The 21,306-nt window shown below is 37.4% G+C and overlaps 1 long non-coding RNA gene across 2 annotated transcripts in view; it reads left to right on the top strand.

Moving 5' to 3' along the window:
• LOC138988641 (uncharacterized) overlaps positions 1-16,764 on the top strand; it is a 433,276-nt gene extending 416,512 nt beyond the window's left edge. For both annotated transcript variants that reach the window (XR_011464913.1, XR_011464912.1), the window contains one exon: positions 13,730-16,764. This is a non-coding gene — a long non-coding RNA (uncharacterized lncRNA). The remainder of the gene's footprint in view (positions 1-13,729) is intronic.
• The last annotated feature ends 4,542 nt before the right edge of the window (positions 16,765-21,306 follow it).

Here is a 21,306-nt window from a genome sequence, read left to right as displayed (position 1 = left end):
AGAAAAAATATATATAAAGAAAGGTTTTCAAAACATGTATCATCAATGGGTCCAGAGATATGCTAAACAAATGAAAGAATCTCTTTGATTGTCCCAGCTTACTGCCTTCTGAAGAGCATGGCAGTGGTCACGGTACAAGGAAGAAGAAACCATACAGGGAAGAGGCAGGGCGCAATACTGTCCCTCAGCTGGGCAATCGGATTTGGAAGTCTGGAGCGGCCATGGCAGCCAGAATTCACTGGTAGAGTACCAAATACAGAAAAGATGCTGATCTCCAGAGGGTCGCCTTACACGTGAACACACAGGAAAAACTACCTAAAAACATTCAAGGAACAAAATCCCTAGTCACTGTAGAAAACTTATAATTCAGGAGGCAGAAGGAAAGAACTCAGAAGAATCACGCTTCACAATTGAAATACAATTACCCCTATATAAACCACTCCCCTATTCCCACCTAACTAAATTTAAGCTAATCCCAAAAGATCAAAATGTCTCCAAGTAACTTAATTGCATCCCACAACTTAAATATATTTAAGGATATTTATAGGAAAACAAAAATATGCAGTACCTAAGAAAGCAAAATCCACAGTCTAGCATCCAACAAAAATATCCCCAGGCATGCAAAAGCAGCCAAATTTATAAACTGAACATCATCAAAATTAAGTTCTTCAAAAACATTGCTACAAAATGAAAAATGAGATAATGACTATGAAAATCAAAGACTGTTAAAAACCGTTGTAGGTTGTATATCTGATAAACTACTTCCATCTAGAATATATGACTCTTAAAACTTAACACAATCTAAAAATGAGCAAAATATTTAAACCTATATTTGACCAAGTAGATACCAAATCACAAATACCCAAGTGAAAAGATGCTCAACATAAATAGTAATTAAGAAAATGTGACAAACCACAATGATATAACAGCACACACCTGTTAGAATAATATTTTTTAAAAGTGCTCATCCTAAGTGCTAGTGGGAATTTGAAGAAACTGAAATTCTCAAACATTGTGGAATAAAAAACGGTAAAAACAAATTGTAAAATATTTTTAGCAGTTTCTTAAAAAGTGAAACATACAACATATATAAATATATATACACCCACTTTAAGGTACTTACTCAGGGACTTTCCTGGTGGTCTGGCTAAGACAATGCAGGGAACATGGGTTCATCTCTGCTCCAGGAAGAGTCCACTTACTGTGGGCCCGTGTGCCCAAACTACTGAGCCCGTGTTGTACAACAGAAGCCACTAAAATGAGAAGCCCACACACCACAGCTAGAGAGTAGCCCCCACAGCCAAAAATACATAAATAAAAATATATGGTACTTACTCAGGATAAATGAAAGCATCTATTCACAAAAAGACTTGTTTATGAATGTTTATAGCACCTCTATTTACAACTGTCCCAAAACAAGAAACAAACCAAATATCCAACAAAGGTCAATGAACAAATTCTGATAGATCCATGTAATGAAATACTATTTCCCTATAAAAAGGAATTGGCTATATGCACAAGACAGTGTGAATGAATCACAAATTATGAGACAAAGTATTAAAATAAACCAAAGAAAGCACATACTCTATGATTTCATTTACATAAAATTCTAGAAATTCTATCTATAGTGATAGAATAGATAAAAAATGTTTGTCTGGGCTGGGGAAGTGCAGCGATGAATTAGAGGGACTGATTACAAAAGGGCACAAGAGAACTTTTGTGATGTAGTATTCATTATCCTAATTGTGGTGACTGTTTCATGGATATATAAATAAAACAGAACTTAAAATGTATAGTCTGCATAAGTGCTGTTATTTTTATGTCAATTAATCTTCAGACATCTCATCAAAACATTTTTAATCCAACAACTAAAAAACATCTACCACAGGATTTTGGATATTACTGCTTTAAGGATTACATTAAAATAAAAATCTTAATGTCTTCCATATCTTCTCTAATTCCTTTGAAGGCTGATGAGTGATACATCTTGCTGAATTTCAGAGAAGAAAATCACATGCTGGGGTCACAGCTCCTTCAAGATTCTCTTTTCTCAGATCTGTTTCCTGAGAGAACATTCATTCATTCATTCATTCTGGTCCTCCCTCCTCTGTGCAGCCAGAGATTTGGACTATTTCCTAAAAAACATTTGTATTATTTGCAAAAATCTTTCCCATTATTTAGCAAATGGGCTTCCCTGGTGGCTCAGCAGTAAAGAATCCACCTGCCAATCAGGAGACATGGGTTTGATCCCTGAAGTGGCAACCTACTTCAGTATTCTTGCCTGGAAAATACCATGAACAGAGGATCCTGGTGGGCTACACAGTCCATGGGGTTCCAAAAGAGTAGGACACAACTTAGCAACTAAACAACTGAACAGATACTTGAGGGAGCTTACTGTGTGCCAGACGTTATTCCAAGCACCATGAAAAATATAGTCAACAAGAGATCCTGGACTTTTCCCATCATAAGTCTGACAGTCTAGTGGAAGCATAGTTGACTAAATTATTGGACCCAGGCTTCTACCGCTCATTATTTCCACTTCCTTTACCCCTATCTCTTATTCTTAAAAAGAAACAGTGATCCTCAGGCTGTCATTTCTCAGTTTCCCCCACTAGATTCTCCCCTTCTACTCTTGCTTTGGTGTATGCTGGTAATAGAATAGCTGTTCTAAAACCTGTGTGAAACCAGTTCACAGGACAGGCTTGTTCAGCACGTTTGATGATATCCACACCTACTGTTTTGATTTAGCTAATCTGGGGTGAAGCACAAGAATTTGCAATTCTAACAAGTTCTCAGAGGATTCTACTGCTGCCAATCACGAAATCACACCTTGAGAACTGCTGTGTTAGATGCTAACAGGAATTTAAGGGAAGGCCAACTTACAGGAAAAAGACTTACACCACTGTTAGAATTGGTGCTGTGTTAACCAGAAATGGTAACAGTAGGCATTCTAGCCTTGTTTCTAATGTAGAGTTTTTTGGTTTTCACTGTTGAGTATGATGTTAATTGTGGCTTATCGTGTAGGACTTTTATTACGTAGAGCGACTTTCCTTCTATTTCTAGTTGCTTTTTTTTTTTTAATTGAGATGTAATTGACGTATAGCTTCAGTTGTATAATACAATTCCTTGTTTGTATATATTGCAATATGATCACCACAGTTCAGTTCAGTTCAGTCACTCAGTCATGTCTGACTCTTTGCGACCACATGGACTGCAGCACACCAGGCCTCCCTGTCCATCACCAACTCCCAGAGTCAACTCAAATTCATGTCCATTGAGTCGGTGCCTCATCCTCTCTCATCCCCTTCTCCTCCTGCCTTCAATCTTTCCCAGCATCAGGGTCTTTTCAAATGAGTCAGTTCTTCACATCAGGTGGCCAAAGAACTGGAGTTTCAGCTTCAACATCAGTCCTTCCAATGAATATTCAGGACTGATTTCCTTCAGGATGGACTGGTTGGATCTCCTTGCAGTCCAAGGGACTCTCAAGAGTCTTCTCCAACACCACAGTTCAGAAGCATCACAGGAGGTCTAGTTAATATCCATTACCACACATAGTTACAAATTCTATGACAAATTCTATGTGTGTGATAAGAACTTTCAAAATTAAAACTCTTTTTAACTTTCAAATATACAATACAATATTAATAACTTTAGTCACCATGCTACACCTTACATCGTCATGACTTATGCTGGGCTGCATCCCACAGGCTTACAAGGTCTGTGCTTGCCTAGCCTCAAGACCAAAAAGCTCAGAGTCTGCAACATAGACACCAGTGTCTTAATGGATGGAGGAGTTTACATGTCTGAGAAAGGTCGCAGAGTGACACCCCACCATTGTGTGACAGACAGTGGCAGTGGAAGTCCAATATTCCATTGTATAAATATACACATTTCCTTTATCCATATATACATCAGTGGACACTTAGGCTGTTTCCATATCTTGGCTATTGTAAATAACACTGCAATGAATATGGAGGTGCATATATTTTAGTTAGCGCTTTAATTTTCATTGGATAAATACCCAGAGTAAATTGGTAGCTCATAGGGTAGTTCTATTTTTAATTTTTTGAAAAGCCTCTGTACTGTTTTTCTTAATGGCTATACCAATTTACACCAAGTTCCATCAACAGTGCACAAAGGCGCCATAGCTCTCCACATCCTCACCAACATTTGTCTTTTTGATAATAGCCATTCTAATGGATTTAATTATCATTCACTGATGACTGGTGATGTCAAACAGCTTTTCATGTACCTGTTGGTCATCTGTATGTATTCTTTGGGGAAAAAATAGTCTATTAAAATTCTCTTATTTTTTAATCAAATTTTTGTGCATTTTTATTTTTTGCTATTGAGTTGTATGAGTTATTTCTATATTTTGGATATTAATTGCTTATTAGATATATTTCTTGGAGAAGGCAATGGCACCCCACTCCAGTACTCTTGCCTGGAAAATCCCATGGATGGAGGAGCCTGGTAGGCTGTAGTCCATGGGTTCGCTAAGAGTCAGACACGACTGAGCAACTTCCCTCTCACTTTTCACTTTCATGCATTGGAGGAGGAAATGGCAACCCACTCCACTGTTCTTGCCTGGAGAATCCCAGGGACGGAGGAGCCTGGTGGGCTTCCGTCTATGGGGTCGCACAGAGTCAGATACGACTGAAGCAACTTAGCAGCAGATATATTTCTATCAAAAGTCTCTACAGGAAAATCTAGGTTTTCACTATCAAGTGCTCCAAATACTTCCACCCTCTACCTGCTACCTAATTCCAAGCCACTTCTACAGTTTTCGTTGTTTCTGACACCAGCACTTTTCCACTTTCCAGTATCAAAAGCTCTGTTAGTTTCCCAGGGTTGTCATAAGAAAGTGCCACAAACTGGGTACCTTACAGCAACAGAAATGTATTCTGTTGCAGTCTTGAAGGTTAGTTCAAAATAATGAGGTCCACAGAACCATGCTTGTTCCTTCTGAAACTCTGGATAGAACCCATTCTTGCCCCTTCCTAGCGTCCAGTGGTGGCCACACCCCTTGCTGTTCCTGAGCTTGTAGCTGTGTCAGGACAGTTTCTGCTTCTGTCATCATATGGCATTCTCCCAGAGTCCCTGTTTCCAAATTTCTGTCTACTTATTCAGATGCCAGTCATACTGAATGCCAGTCATGTTTAATTTGACTGCATCTGCAAATACCCTACTTACATAGAAAGTCATATTTCAAGGTACCAAGTGTTTTGACTTAAACATGTATTCCGAACACCATTCATCACATAAGACCAAGCCAATCCCAGAATCCAAAGTGAACCCAGCATTCCAGCCATCTTGCTAAGTAGCCTATATAAATGGTTTTATAATCAAGTCTTCTCTTTCCTTTTTATTTATCACCTCCAGTAAGGATTTGTTGGTGCTGTAACTTTGATTCTTTTACCTTGCATATGAGAGAGTTTTCTCTTTTTCCCCTGAATTTGTTAATATCTGTTTCATTCAAAAGGGAAGAATTACCAGACTGGCTTTCTTCCCAGGATTTATAGTCATGTATCGATTAGACAGTATCACTTTTTTCTGTATGGCTCAATGCAGAAAGGGATAACATTCCAGAGAAACTATTGAATGATATTTCATAAGAAGGCAAAGGAAGCCCCTTATTTGGACTGGGATGCATTCTGAAAAACTTGGAGGTCAGTCTAAGAGAAGCAGGGATAGATTATGGATGGATTGCTGCTTCTGAGTTGAGATTAACAGAAGTGGTGATAAAGTAGGGATTGAGTACTATCGTGTGATGGAGGTAGTTTAGCAATTTGCTATCCCTAGTACTCTTGCCTGGAAAATCCCATGGACAGAGGAGCCTGGTAGGCTGCAGTCCGTGGGGTCACTAAGAGTCAGACACGACTGAGCAGCTTCACTTTCACTTTTCACTTTCATGCATTGGAGAAGGAAATAGCAACCCACTCCAGTGTTCTTGCCTGGAGAATCCCAGGGACGGCGGAGCCTGGTGGGCTGCCATCTATGGGGTCTCACAGAGTTGGACACGACTGAAGCGACTTAGCAGCAGCAGCAGTAATAGACTCAATGGACATGAGTTTGAGCAAACTCTAGGAGATGGTGAAGGACAGGGAAGTCTGGTGTGCTGCAGTCTATGTGGTCACAAATAATCATACATGACTTAGTGACCGAACAGCAACAGGCACAGGTACAGAAAGGCACAGAAATGTAGGTGTGGGACCATCGTTAATAATAAAGCAGTCATCACTCAAAGAAGAGTGGTTTTAGCATTCTCCAGCTGCAGCATATCTTGCCTTTAGGACAAACAATGTTTCCAGTTAACTTCACAGCTGGCTTTATCTGTGCCTCTCCTCTCAAACTGATTGATTAGAGGGCTGCTTCTCTTCTTTCCAGTCCAAGTTGTTTTTACTCTTTTTTGGCCTGGTGTGTTCTTTACTCTTTCATGACTAAAATTGTATGTGGTGTGGACTGTTGTCAAGTACCCTTACTTCATGTTGTCTGAAGATCACTGCAATTGTCACTTTTTTTATAAACCCTGCTCCTTTAAGAAAGGACAGTTAAGAAATGTCATACTTTTGCATAATTATTTTAAGTGAAGAAATTATTTGAAGTCAGAATAAGTATATGAAGTGGAAATTTAGAAACACTCATTCATCACAGGATGAGGTTGATAGGAATGCAACAGGATATGATCAGCTAGCAATTTTGGTTGCTAAATGGAAAAATAAACTGGAATGGAAAAGCTGGTTATTTTTCTGATGTTTATACATAATTTTTCATTAATATACAAGATTATACAAATGAAACTTGTTTGGAAAATAAGTTAATCACTCAAACACTTACTTTTACACAATCTGTGTTTTCCTCAGAAGTAGGAAAATGAATGTCATTCTATATATTTCTGGAATTGTAAAGCAAAATGAGTATGAAAAATGATCATTTATAGAAGAATAGGAAGGAGATAGATGCAGATTATTTTACAATTTTTGTGGATCATAACATCTGAGATGGAATTTGACATTATAATGCACATTTTTAAAACAAAGCAGTATAATACATTAATGCTAATCTTGAAACAGCAATTTAATTGAAAAAAAAGTTCTTTAAAATGAAGTGAAAATGATGAATACATAGAAAAAAGTTAACTTTCTTTAGTGGAGATAAAATCTGCACATTCTTAAAAGTATAATAAAACTGTCTGTTGTAAAACATTTCATTCTGTTTATATGTGTGAAATTTCTTTTCTGGTACATGTCTAAAGTAAATATTTCTCAAAATGTAATGTGGACTTCTTGAAGTAACATCTTGTTTCTGGGAAATAGTGTGGTTATCACGTATACTTGCCACAAAAGCAATCACTGTGAGTGCATTTTCAAACAACAAACACAGAAAGGTACAGAATCATGACACAGTCTGGATGTTCATTTGCTCAAAACTAAAACAGCAGTAGTAAAAAGCAAAATGATTCTGTCATCTCCAGGAAGTTAAGGCCAGTCTGGGGAGATGCTTAATTTAAAAAAACAAAAAAGGCGGGGGGTGGAGGGATTGCTCTTAAAACACAAGCCCATCTTTCAAAAAACATTGAGAAGGGATAAGCAATAAGAGATTAGGTGAGAAGAGAAATTTATGAAAAGGAGTTGTTTTTGTTTTAAACTATGTATTACCAAGACTCATATGCAAAGCACCAAATATAGGACCTGTCATGACTGGTCACTGCTATAAATATTTTCAAGCAATGAGTTCCAAAATTATTTCTAACAGAAAATAATGTACTTATATCGACATATACTCTCCACTAGAATTCACCACCACAGGTAAAAAAAAGTAGGAAATAAATATCCATGAAGGATATAGAGTTTGGAAAACATTAAAGATTATTAAAAATAATGGAATATAGTTTAACATCTTCCACATAATTTTAATTGTAAAAATCATCTTCCAGTTTTTACTTAGTTATGTTACTAATATTTAAAATAAATCAAAGTTGGATATTGTAGAGGAAATGCACATCCACTGAAAGAACATTAGAAACATCCCATTGTACCATTTGAAGCCAAGGAAACATTTATTTTCCCCATCTTAAAAATATTAAACTTCTTATATTTTAAAACATCAAATCTTTTCATTTTCATAGTTTATATTTTAAAGCAATTTTCAGGTCAGTTCTACAAATTTTCAGTGAGAGGTTTGCCTTTTTTAGAATCTTCAAAATTGAGCATTAAAGCATATATATGACTAGAAATTTTGGATCTTATGTCCTTTGGTAAAGGAAGATACGTGTTAAGGCCTTAAATATTTTAGCTTAAGTCCTGGTACAACTCTTCCTCCCATGGGATGGGAAACAACTCGAGTTTGCAAAACTATTGATGATAATAAAGCTCATCAATAAAGGACAGTTAATCTAAAGAAATTTGTTTTCCCAAGTCTTTATGCTGTCTCTTAATTACTGGGTTTCAGTCTGTCAACCAAGACCATCCAAGAGAAGTGGGTGGATCTTGGAGATCAGTTTTGTGAATTTGTAAGGAGCATCCATAGGATTTGTAAGGATGTTTAAACTCACAGTGAGACGGCTGTGGCCAGTAGGGTAGTCTAGACACAGACTACAGATGCATGCTATAGCTAAAACATTTCTCAGGAAAATCACTTCACGATTGTTTTGTTAACAATTGCTTTTCAATCTTTAACAGTTAAAGATCAGTTTCATCTTTAACAGTGGTAGATGTTCTACTTAGTTTAGCCATAGGATTAGGTATGACTAAGAAAATGTTCACTGCCTATAGAAGGTGAAACCTTAGGTCAGTCTCAAGAAGGGGCAAATTTATTAGTGAACTGTATATTACACTCTGGGTCCATTATTTTGCTTCACTTCAAGAGTTTTAGATATCATATAAGCATATTATTTTAGTAATAAATTGTAATTGTTAGTACAATGGCTTTCCTGAGATCTGTGAATCTTTCCAGCAAATCATCGAACTTAAAAGTATGACTGGAGACCCTCCATACTACAGCAGACCTACTATCTATCAACAACTACTATCCTGGTGGATGCATTCTGTGCACTAGAAAAGCACATTTTCTGCAGTTTTTGGATGGGATGTTTTATAAGTATCAGTATGGTCAAGTCAGTTAACACTATTCTTAGCCTTTAATATCCTTACAGCTTTTTTTTGTTTTGTTTACTATTTTTCAATTACTAAGAGAAGATTATTGGTATCACCAACTACAATCATGAATGTACATATTCTTTTTCCAGTTTCATCAGTCTTTGCCTCCTATATTTGAAGCTCTATTTTTAAGTGAATATGCATTTACGATATATCTTCCTGGTAAACTATTAGTCATCATGAAATCTCCTTCCTTACTACTGTTAATATTCTTCATCCTGAATTCCATCATTAACATGTGCTTGCGATATCTTTCTCCATCCTTTACTATTAACCAAACTTAGAAATTTAAATGTGTCCACTGTCAACATCATGGTAGTCAAAGGGCTCTGTTGCTGTAAATGTAGATATTCTAGAATTATTAGCAATAATTCAGGAGTGTCTGTTCTGAGCTGGCTAGTAACTGCAGATCTTTTGGCAAAGTGGTCAATGTTTCGAAAAATGAGTACTGCTTTCCTGTCTCTTTTCTTTCTACATGCCATATTTTTCACTTAACACAGTGAACAGTCCTGGATACAACCACACTCAGTAGTCAACTTGTTCTCTCAGTGCGAATATTCCTAGTTTTTAATCTGCCCTTGGAAACAATGCAAGGTCTGACTCAATTTAAAAACAAGACTAAAATCTCACTCTCACTCTTATGGTTCCCTGTGATCATTGCCTGTCTCAGGATCAAACCATCTTCTTTATAATTTTTCAGATACGGAAATGATGGCACAGAAAGTTTACTGGATGTAACTAAAGTAATAAGTCAGCCTCTACTGTGAACACTGGGCTCCTGGCTCTCTGTCCAGGGCACTTTCCTCCAGGACAATTACTTTTCTTGTATACCCTCTTCCCCTGAAAAAAGTTTAGAATCCTTTTACTAAGGCATCCTATTGTCCATCTCCAAATCCTATGTGTTTAACACAGAAGAAAACAAACAAATACAGGCATATTTATTATTCTGAAGCAAGAAAAGTACAATTATCTAATTCACACCAGAAATAATAACCACTCAGCAAAGTTGGTCTCCGAGCTTGCCCCTTATTATGTGTGCTTGAAGATGAAGAAGAAATTCGTCCTTCAGTTTTCCTAATGGTTTAACATAAAGTCACCCCTCAGAAGTCACATCTCAGACAGATATATGTGTGGTTGTGTGTGTATGAGTTGATTTCCTTCTAACAAACTGGTAAACAGATATGAATATCCTCCTAGAGTGATACATAAGATATTTTTTTTTATCATCATTGTTGGACGGAAGGCACTGTTTGCTATTGGTAAAGATACATTAGCAACACACAGTTTCTACACTCAAAGGGTTTAAATTTCAATGCTGATACTGGAGTAAAGCAACTCTATAAATAACTATAATTCATAGCAGAAGATAAGGTCTTCCATAGATAACTGTAAACAAAGAACAACAATGCCAAGAGCATGAGGAATAGCTTCATAAAAAAACACTTTACTGGATACTTTTATCCACATACTTATCTTAGCAGATACACAGAAGGGAGGTGACTACTATGCTCACTTTATAAATGCTCTGAGAATCTCTTTGTTTAGTACACATTCATCCAGAAAGGGGTAGTAGAAGCATTTTTTGTAACTCAAGTCATCAAAATTCAAACTTAGAAGAAACTATGTATTCTATTTTGGAGTGCTGGTGTTAAGTGGCCTCAGTCTTGTCCGACTCTGTGCGACCCCATAGACGGCAGCCCACCAGGCTCCCCCGTCCCTGGGATTCTCCAGGCAAGAACACTGGAGTGGGTTGCCATTTCCTTCTCCAATGCATGAAAGTGAAAAGTGAAAGTGAAGCCGCTCAGTCGTGTCTGACTCTTAGCGACCCCTTGGACTGCAGCCCACCACCAGCCTCTATTTCTAATGACCTAACTGACTTAAACCAAATCATTTTTCAAAACAGCCTATGGTTAATACATCCTCTGGTATAAAAGCCAATATTTTTATATTGATGGTCCTAAATCAATTATCAAATCTGTTAGAGCTATAACATTCAGCATAAGTCAAAGTAAATTCAGAAGTTTCCATTAGTAAATTACCCAGGAAGCAAGTAGAAAGTGAAAATTTCCACAAAGGAAATATGAAATACCCTATTTTGTAGGTAATCTATGACTCAAAGAAATATACACAAATAATTTTGGAAAACTGATATTTGATAAATAATAGTGTGAAAAGGCATATTACAATGAGCAAATGGCCAAATGACTTTGTTTTCCTTTTTCTCTGTTTAAATTAATGGCTTATTTGGAATTCTTTATTCCAGTTTGTTGTAAAAAGAATCTGGTGTTGCTGCTTCATTTCTCACCATGTGTGGGTGATTATGGAGGAGGACGGCTGTCTGTCAAAAGCAGATGATGCCCACAGAATGTCCGAAAATATAAAACTGCTTATTGCACAATGATTACTTGGGTTTATCTGTCATGCACAGACTGCTTGGTCGATAGACACTGAAATTTCAGTGAGACAGTTGTGTTGGTATGTAGTACTGAAAACAACCCTCTAATTCTTAATTAGCTATAATAACTGAATTTTCTTAATTCTTCAAAGTAGACACATGAAAATTAATCACTGGTTAAATAAAAGCATATATTCAACATTATTCCATTACCAGGAAATAAAGCAATTATTATTCACTGTGTTACTGTGTTTAAATATCAAAAAATTGCACGTGTGCTTAATTGATATCAATATTTTAAAATTCCAAGCTGTAAACACTCCCTTTCATTAGGCATTTATATATACAGATGTTATTTAGTTTTTTAAAAAAATCTAGCCATAATAGGCTAGCATTATTATGTAAAATTACATCTATTCACAAAAATTATTAATAATCAAATGTAAACTTTATTCTTGTACAAGAAGATGAATGAACATGATAAACATTATATGACTAAACTCAACATAGAATTTATATGACTGTCAAAATTTTCTTTGTGATTCAAATAGTATATGAAATGAATGGACAGAGATGAAGAAGTAGTAGTAGTGGTGATATACTTTCCCTGTATCCTTATTAAAGTGGAATTTTAGGAAAAAAATAGTAAATACAATGACTAGCTGAAAGTAATTCTGAATATACTGAGTTCCTACCATCTATAATAATATAAATTGTATACTTTTGAAAAGAAAAATAACTCAGTATTTTAGAGAAATTATAAGCATGATGATTACTTTCACTTTTGGAATTCTATGGGATTGAAGCCCAATGAATATATAGCAGCTAATGGTACCAGGATTTCACAGGCAGGATAGATTTCTATATACTTGAATTCTCCCTTCACCTACCAGTCTACTACAATGTCTAAGAATATTAGCAAAGATTGATGGAGAAGAGCTCTAGTACAAGATACAACACGATAGCAAGAAAAGCCTATGCATTGAAAGGAATCTGAGGTCACAGATACAGACCTCTCTCCTTTCTCACCTGGGCCTTAGAGAATATATTATATCTCCTTTGGTATGGAAGTACCACCTGTATGTATGTAAAGCATCTTGATATCAGGAAATCCAAAATCTGCTCATCATTAGGGGAGAAGAGTCCCATAGTGAGCTGATCATTTAGATATATTTTAGGTATATCCCAGCTATGTGACCGGAGAAGGCAATGGCAACTCACTCCAGTACTCTTGCCTGGAAAATCCCATGGATGGAGGAGCCTGGTAGGCTGCAGTCCAGGGGGTCACTAAGAGTCAGGCATGACTAAGCAACTTCACTTTCACTTTTCACTTTCATGCATTGGAGAAGGAAATGGCAACCCACTCCAGTGTTCTTGCCTGGAGAATCCCAGGGACAGAGGAGCCTAGCAGGCTGCTGTCTATGAAGTCGCACAGAGTCGGACACAACTGAAGCGACTTAGCAGCAGCAGCAGCAGCTATGTGACCATCTATGATGTGTCTTCCAACATCAAAAAGCAATTCTCATTCACCAACACCAACTGGGTGTCCAAGAATTCAATTCAATACTAACTACCCAGAGGCAGCCCAGACCCTACAGGTTAAAGGGCACTGTCCCACAAGACTGCCCTGAAGATACCAGGCTACCTGGACATCTACCTGGCTGACTACAAATGGGAAGTAGTAGTTCCATGACTTCCCCCACCTCATTCAGGTTTGATAATTTGCTAGAACAACTCACAGAACTTGGGAAGGTGCTATATTTACTACTGCAGATTTATTTTAAAGGATACACCTCAGAAACAACCAAAAGAAAGAGATGCGTATTATAAGGTATAGGCAGGGATAGTACAGCTCCTACATACCCACTTTATGCATGTTCCTCTGAGAGTATGCTAATGTGTTCACTAACCTGGAAACTCTCCAAATCTTTATTGTTTAGGAGTGTTTATAACTCAGTCTCCAGACCTCTCCTTCCCTCAGAAGCCAGGGGGTATGGAAGCTGAAAGTTTCAACCTTCTGATCATATAAGTTCTTCTAGTGACTGGCTCCCACCCTGAAGCTATTTCAGAGTCCCCTCAGCCAAGACAGTCATATCATTAATATACAAAAGACACTCTTATTACTCAGAAAATTGTTTTGCAAGTTAATATTATTTATTTTTTATGGTTTTTCCAGTGGTCATGTATGGATGTGAGAGTTGGACTGTGAAGAAGGCTGAGCACTGAAGAATTGATGCTTTTGAACTGTGGTGTTGGAGAAGACTCTTGAGAGTCCCTTGGACTGCAAGGAGATCCAACCAGTCCATTCTGAAGGAGATCAGCCCTGGGATTTCTTTGGAAGCACTGATGCTAAAGCTGAAACTCCAGTACTTTGGCCACCTCATGCGAAGAGTTGACTCACTGGAAAAGACTCTGATGCTGGGAGGGATTGGGGGCAGGAGGAGAAGGGGACGACAGAGGATGAGATGGCTGGATGGCATCACTGACTCGATGGACTTGAGTCTGAGTGAACTCCGGGGGTTGGTGATGGACAGGGAGTTCTGCGATTCATGGGGTCGCAAAGAGTCGGACACGACTGAGCGACTGAACTGAACTGATTACTTATTTTAATATATGAACATGAAATATCTTTCCATGTATTTGTATGATCCAGAGTCAGACACGACTGAAGTGACTTAGCAGCAGCAGATAAAGATCAGCCAAGATGGCAGAGTAGAAATACCGAATTGATCTCCTTTCATAGGCACATGAAAAGCACAATTATTTTCTGGACAATCATTGATGAAAAAAGAGTGGAACCTACTAGAAATGATCTGCAACTAAAGATATAAAAAAGGAACCACAACAAGATGGTAAGGAAGGGAGGAGTTTTGATATGGTCAAGTCCCATACTACCAATAATTACAATTTCAGAGTATCTCCCAAAGGAAACAGAGGTCTGAGCACCACATCAGTCTCCATGGACCAAGGGTCCTGCATTGGGAAGACAAGCCCCCAGCACATTTGGATTGGAAGGTCGGCCGAGCTTACTTGCACTAGTCCCAGAAGGTTGACGTAAACAGAGACTTCAGTCTGAAAGGGCACATACAAAAATCTCACACACTCCCAGACCCAGGGCAGAAGCAACAATTTGGTATGAGCCTTGGTCAGACTTACTTGCTGATCTTGGAGCGTCTCCCAGAGAAGCAGGAGGAGACTAACACTCACCCTGGGGACACAGATAGTAGCAGTGGCCATCTTTGAAGCTCATTTTCCCAGAACAGTGGCACCCACAAGTGCCATTTTAGAATCCTCTTTCTAGTTTATTAGCGCCAGGATCCAGTGCTTCCTTGGACCAAAAGCCAGTAGACACCTGTGCTGAGGTCTCTCAGACCAAGACACTGGGCATGCTTACAGCCCTATCCACCAGCAGGCAGGCTACATTAAGACCCCCAGAGCCCACAGCCATCCCTGGACATAACCCTGCCTACCAGAGGGTCCAGGACCTGACATTACACACTAGTGTCCAGGCACTAGACTCAGAACCCCCAGAACCCTCCAGCCAGAGACCATAGGATTCAGCTCCACTCACCAGGGCAGACACCAGTCCCAAGAAAACTATAGCCCCACTCTCTGGCCTGCCTAGCAACAGTCCACAACCTGCCCTAAAGACTACCTTGAATCTGCACCCACATACAAGAGAACCACAGCCAACTGTGTCAGGAACCACATCTCCCACTATTGATCAGATACCAGCTCTGGGTCTCTTGAGCCCTTCAACCAGAGTCCAGGACCCAGCTCTGCCAGACAGTAGATTGGAACTAGCCCCAGGGCCTGGCTTCACCCACCAATGGGTAGGCAATACCCCTGGAGTCTTCTGGACCCTACTTCCATGCACCGGTGAGCCAGCACTAGCCCCAGGGCTGCCAGGAGTTTCCACAGCCAGTCACCTTGTCATCCAGTCCTGCCAGTTAGTGACCAGCAGCCTCTGCAGAAGGCAGGGCCTGGCAACAGGCAACTAAACGATTCACACAGCTCTCAAGGAGGGAATCCCCAGAGCATATACCTTCAGTGATGTGAGAGGAGTGTGCTACTGGGAAACACAGGATGTTTCCTGCAAAAGGCCACTTTCCCAAGGTGGGAAAAATGAGGCAATAGAAGAAAACGTTCCAAACAAACAAGGCAAATGCCAGAAGAATTGAAGTGGAGACAGACAATCTAGCCAAGAAAGAGTTCGGGGTAGTGATTGAAAAGATGATCAAAGAACTTTGAAAAAGAATGGATGCACAGAGCAATAAGTTATTTTTTTTTTAATCAAAGACTGAGAAAATATAAAGAATAACCAAACAGAGATGAACAAGGAAATAACTAAAATATTTGTATCATAATCAATTTCCTTCATCAATGTCTCAAAGGGTTATGTTTCTACAAACTTTCCATTTCTTTTAAGTTGTTGAAGTTTTGGGCATTTATATCTGTTTATAGTATTCTCATTTTTTTACCTCTGTGATATGAGTTATATCTCCTCTTTCCTTTCTTATTTTACTTGTGATCCCTTTTTTTTCTTGATGAGTCTAGCTAAAGGCTTATCAATTTTGCTTATCTTTTCCAAAAGCCCAGCTTGTTTTCATTGATTTTGTTCCTATTGTTTCTTTGTTTCTATTTTATTTCCTTTCTGATCTTCATTACTTCCTTTCTTCTACTAACTTGGGGATTTGTTATTCTTTTTCTAATTCCTTTAGATGATAATAAGGTTGGTTGTTTAAATTTTCTGTTTCTTGACTTTCTAGGCCTCAATCACTCTAAACCTCTTAGAACTGATTTTGCAGTTTCCTACAGATTCTGGAAAACTGTGTTCTGGTTTTCATTTGTCTCAGGTAATTTTTTATATCTTCATTTCTTTACTGACTTACTGTCTTTTCAGTAGCATGTTGTTTGTCTCTGCATATGTGTTTTTCCCATTTTCCTTCCTGTAATTGATTTCTAGTTTCAAATAATTGTGGTAGGAAAAAAATGCTAGATGTAGTTTCTATTCTCTTAATTAAATTTGTTGAGACTTGTTTTGTGTCCTAGGATGTCTTTCTTCTGGAAAACACCCCATGTGCACCTGCAAAGAATGTGTATTCTGCTATGTTCAAACGGAATGTCAGTTCAGTTCAGTCACTCAGTCGTGTCCAACTCTTTGCGGCTCTATCAACTGCAACATGCTAGGCTTCCCTGTCCATTACCAACTCCCAGAGCTTGCTCAAACTCATGTCCATCAAGTCAGTGATGCCATCCAACCATCTCATCCTCTGTTGTCCCCTTCTCCTCCCACCTTCAATCTTTCCCAGCATCAGGGTCTTTTCCAATGAGTTGGCTCCTCACGTCAGGTGGCCTAAGTACTGGAGCTTCAGCTTCAGCATCAGTCCTTTCAGTGAATATTCAGGACTGATTTCCTTTAGGATTGACTGGTTGGATCTCCTTGCTGTCCAAGGGACTCTCAAGAGTCTCCTCTAACCACCACAGTTCAAAAGCATCAATTCTTTGGCGCTCAACTTTCTTTATGGTCCAACTCTCATATCCATATGAATGGAATGTGATATCTATTAAATCCAAGCTATGTCATTTCAGACTACTGTTGCCTTATTTATTCTCTGTCTGGATGATTTATCCCTTGAGGTAATTGAAATATTAAAGTCCTCTACTATTATTGTATTATTGTCAACTTCTCCCTTTTGTCTGTTAAGATTAGCTTTATATGTTTTGGTGCTTCTCTATTACATGTATATATGCATATGAGTGGGCTTCCCTGAGGAGCAGTTAAAGAATCCACCTGCAATTCAGGAGACACTGGAGACTCGAGTTCAATCCTTAGATTGGGAAGATTCCCTGGAAGAGGAAATGGTAACCCACTTCAGTATTCTTTCCTGAAAAAAATCCCATGGACAGAGGAGCCTGGTGGGCTACAGTTCATGAGGTTGCAATGAGTCAGGCACGACTGAGCAACTAAACACAAGCAAGCAGGCATGCATACGAGTGTTATATCTCCTACTGACCCCTTTATCATTATATAACGCCCTACTTTTGCCTTTTTTGTAGACTTTGTTTTAAAGTCTATTTTGTCTGAATGAATATTTCTGTCCCTGCTTTCTTGTCATTTTCGTTTGCATGAAATATGTTTTTTATCTCCTCACGTTCAATCTCTGTGTGTTTTTAGCTTGGAATAAGGGCTTCCCTGGTGGCTCAGATGGTAAATAATCTGCATGCAATGCAGGAGATCCAGGTCCGATCCCTGGGTTGGGAAAATCTCCTGGAGAAGTGAATGGCTACCCATTCCAGTATTCCTGCCTAGAGAATTCCAAGGACAGAAAAGCCTGGTGGGCTACAGTCCATGGGGTTGCAAAGAGTCAGACATGACTGAGTGACTTTTGCTTCACTTCAGAGTCTCTTGTTAGGAGAATATCCCACAGATATCCCACAGATTTCTCATACTTAAAAAAATCTCCAAAACTGAGTCATTGATGCTTTCAATTAAACTGTGTCTCTCCACAGCAACCCCAAGAACTTAAATGTTGTTTATGATTATTCTTCAAATAATCCATCTAGCACTTATCACTGAATTTGAAACAGCCAAGGAGAAGTCAGTTTTCAAAAGGTTCTAGACGGATGAAGAGAGGATCACAGACAGAAAAATAAGCAGGTCCATATAGCTACTGCTAGACTTGGAGTACCTCAACTACTAAAATTATGAGTAAACAGGAGTAAACATTATTAAAAATTATGAGTAAACATATGAGTAAACTCATATGTTAATGCTAACCCAGAGACAATCTGTTTTTATACTATTTGCATATTGCCTTATTGATATGAATATTGCTTAGTCTGTACTTATGTATGATAAGATATAGAAATCAATTAAATATCCCCAAACAAGATAGAAGAAATAATATTTATTTCATATGCAAAATTTTTTATTTTTTATAGCTATCATGACAACATTATGATTAAATACATTGTTATTAAACACTGATTTGCCTCAGATTAAGGGAAATGACTGAATTCTATAGATAATTTGAATGGCTCTACTTGGAAGAAACAGTATAGTAGAAACACCATGACACATAGCCTATCAGAACATAATCTGAAAACCAGTTCTGACAATTACTAGTTATAGATTTGGGGGAAGGTTATTTATCTTTTTGTGATTTTTTTTTTTTCTCATTTGTAAAAACAGGGCTACATTTTCTTAGGGCAGGGCTTTTTTGTGTTTATTTAAAAAAAAATGTATGTGAGGGTTGGTCCTTGCATAGTATCAGGAGTTGCAATGCTACAAATGATCAAAAGCAAGTGATGTAATATAACTGTATTTTCTAACCTAATTCATTAATGAATAAGTGAATGTCAACAATGTTTTCAAGAGAGCCAAGCTAGATATATTTACTAAAGAGTCACTTGTTTAGACATGAAATTTAGCTAAGAGTCTAGATAAGATACATGGAAAAGCTGAGATCAGATGGAGAGCTCCAATGGTTTATGACTGACTGACTTTCAAGTAAGAGTCTATACTGTTTACTGAAAAAAGTATTTTCCCACACAGGTATAAAATGCCAATATATCTATAGTTTGCCCATGTTTATATCCTATTAAATTATTACATTTTTATACTGTAATAGTCATTAAACTATTTTTTGCTTTCATTTCTATAGTTTAATGAGCCATCTAGATGCTAAGTCATGATCAAATCTACCGGCAACTTTTATTACCAAAGAATAATACTTATCAGTCATCTCTACATAAAGTAGCATTACAATGCTCTGAAAAGTTGAGTTTACAAAATCAGAATTGAACAGCAAAAATGCTTTATTTCATACAGAGGAGTCACAAGAAAAGTATTCTAATCTATCTGTTTTATTTAAATATTTGTTCTATCTTTGAGATCAAGAAACAATTATTTGGGGGTTGGGGGGAGGCCCATGAAGGAAGGGATACCTGTATACTTATAGTTGATTCACACTCTTGTACAGCAGAAACCAACGCAACATTGTAAACTAATTTTCTTCCAATTAAAAATAAATTTTAAAAATAAAATAAAGTCAACTTGAAAAAAAAATAATGATTCATCCCTTGCCATTTCTTACCATTTCTTTAAAAATGACATAAAATTATCTTTAGAAGGAATGGCACCTTTAATACCTATGCAAAAGGAAGTATGAGAATTTAAATACATATATCCATTTCCCCACTCAAATTTGACTGCATACATGGACAATGGAAAAACAAGCCAAATACTCCCCCTTTTTTCACATACTCTCAGGTGAACTTTGAAATCCACAACCCCAAATCTAAAACCATTCCAAACCTTCTTAATTTGCCAAGTCCTTTATCAGTCACATTCAGAGTATGTTTTCACCACTTCATTTTTCATAATACCATCCTCCATTAATACCCTCTAAACTTTGAAAATTCCAACCTTTTATTTGCTTACTTCTCTATAAATTCTTAGCTTTGGAAAATGAATCTTTATTTTGATAAGCATAGAAAACCTATTAACCATAATGGAAATGAAACTTCTTTTCTTTTCCTTGGTCTGTGGCAATAGATTTATCCTTGGAAATATTTTCTGTAAAAGCATATTTATAAAGTTTATCTTTTCCCTTATAAAATGTAGTTGACATTTTGGCTCCCTCAAAAATGGTCCATGTAATGAATTTAACTATATGATGGGAAAATGCAAACATATATATAGATATATGTATATAAGAAGAAAACTATGGAAAGAAAAATATGCTTAATTGCATTTAAGTTAAATATTTTTAGGTAAATCTTATCATGGCTGGATAGTATATTGAGTGCTCAATTGTGATTCAATAATTTACATATAACTTTAACTACCATGTGATTTACACCAGTTACTACAAACATTAAATGTTTATTGTTTCAGCTAACCTATACAGCACACACTTAATGTTTGCTCTTTCTTAAAAACAGGTTCTTCTGAATCCTAAACACACAATTCTCTGTGTCTTTCTCTTCCTCCTTCCCTTCCTCTCCTGCCTTTTTCTCTTTCTTCAGATTAAGCACATTATTCAAATTAAGATGTTGGCGGGGCGTGAATAATAGGATGTTGAAGATACACAACAAGGGAATTGGAGACATAAAACAAGAAGGGGAAAAGTCACAAGAAAGGTAATAACTAATTTTAGGTGCAAAATTATGTAAGAATATGTAGCCTCTCTCATTTTACAAAGCTACTCAGTCCTTCTTTACACAGATCACGTTCAAAACTTAATTAGATGTAAATAGGAGTTAGCCACAGCTCACCAAACACTTCATCATATTACCTGATTGCATTTAAATTGTTTATAGGTAATGTAAGGAGTGGATTATTTTCAGGAATTCTGGAAATAACAACACTGTACCACAACAGTCAGGTTCCCTGTTCATCTGTTTTTAAAAAGTTAAATCCCTTTCATCCCTAGTGTGAAATTTTTAACAAAGTCTGATTTGCTGTTAAAGATTGTACAATGCAACATAATTCCAGCTTACTCTCACTCAAATCAGGAACAGGATCTGAATGTTAATCTCAGCTCCACTCCTAAGAGTTGTTTCAGGCAGTACTCATGTGAATTTCAGATACAAAAAATTATTTCAGAGTCTACATCCTCTGGTCTTTTAAAATATCCTTTAAAAGAATATTCTTACTCCTCCTACCCCAATAGTATGAGATGCATGTTAAATCATCAGCAATAAAGCCCTTATCAAAAGGCTAGATGAAATATGCCTTTTTTGCTT

This window comes from Bos mutus, chromosome 7, assembly GCF_027580195.1.
Source record: "Bos mutus isolate GX-2022 chromosome 7, NWIPB_WYAK_1.1, whole genome shotgun sequence".
In the NCBI taxonomy this organism is placed as follows: domain Eukaryota; kingdom Metazoa; phylum Chordata; class Mammalia; order Artiodactyla; family Bovidae; genus Bos; species Bos mutus.
Note: the sequence above shows the minus strand (reverse complement) of the source record. Positions and strands in the feature narration are given on the sequence as shown.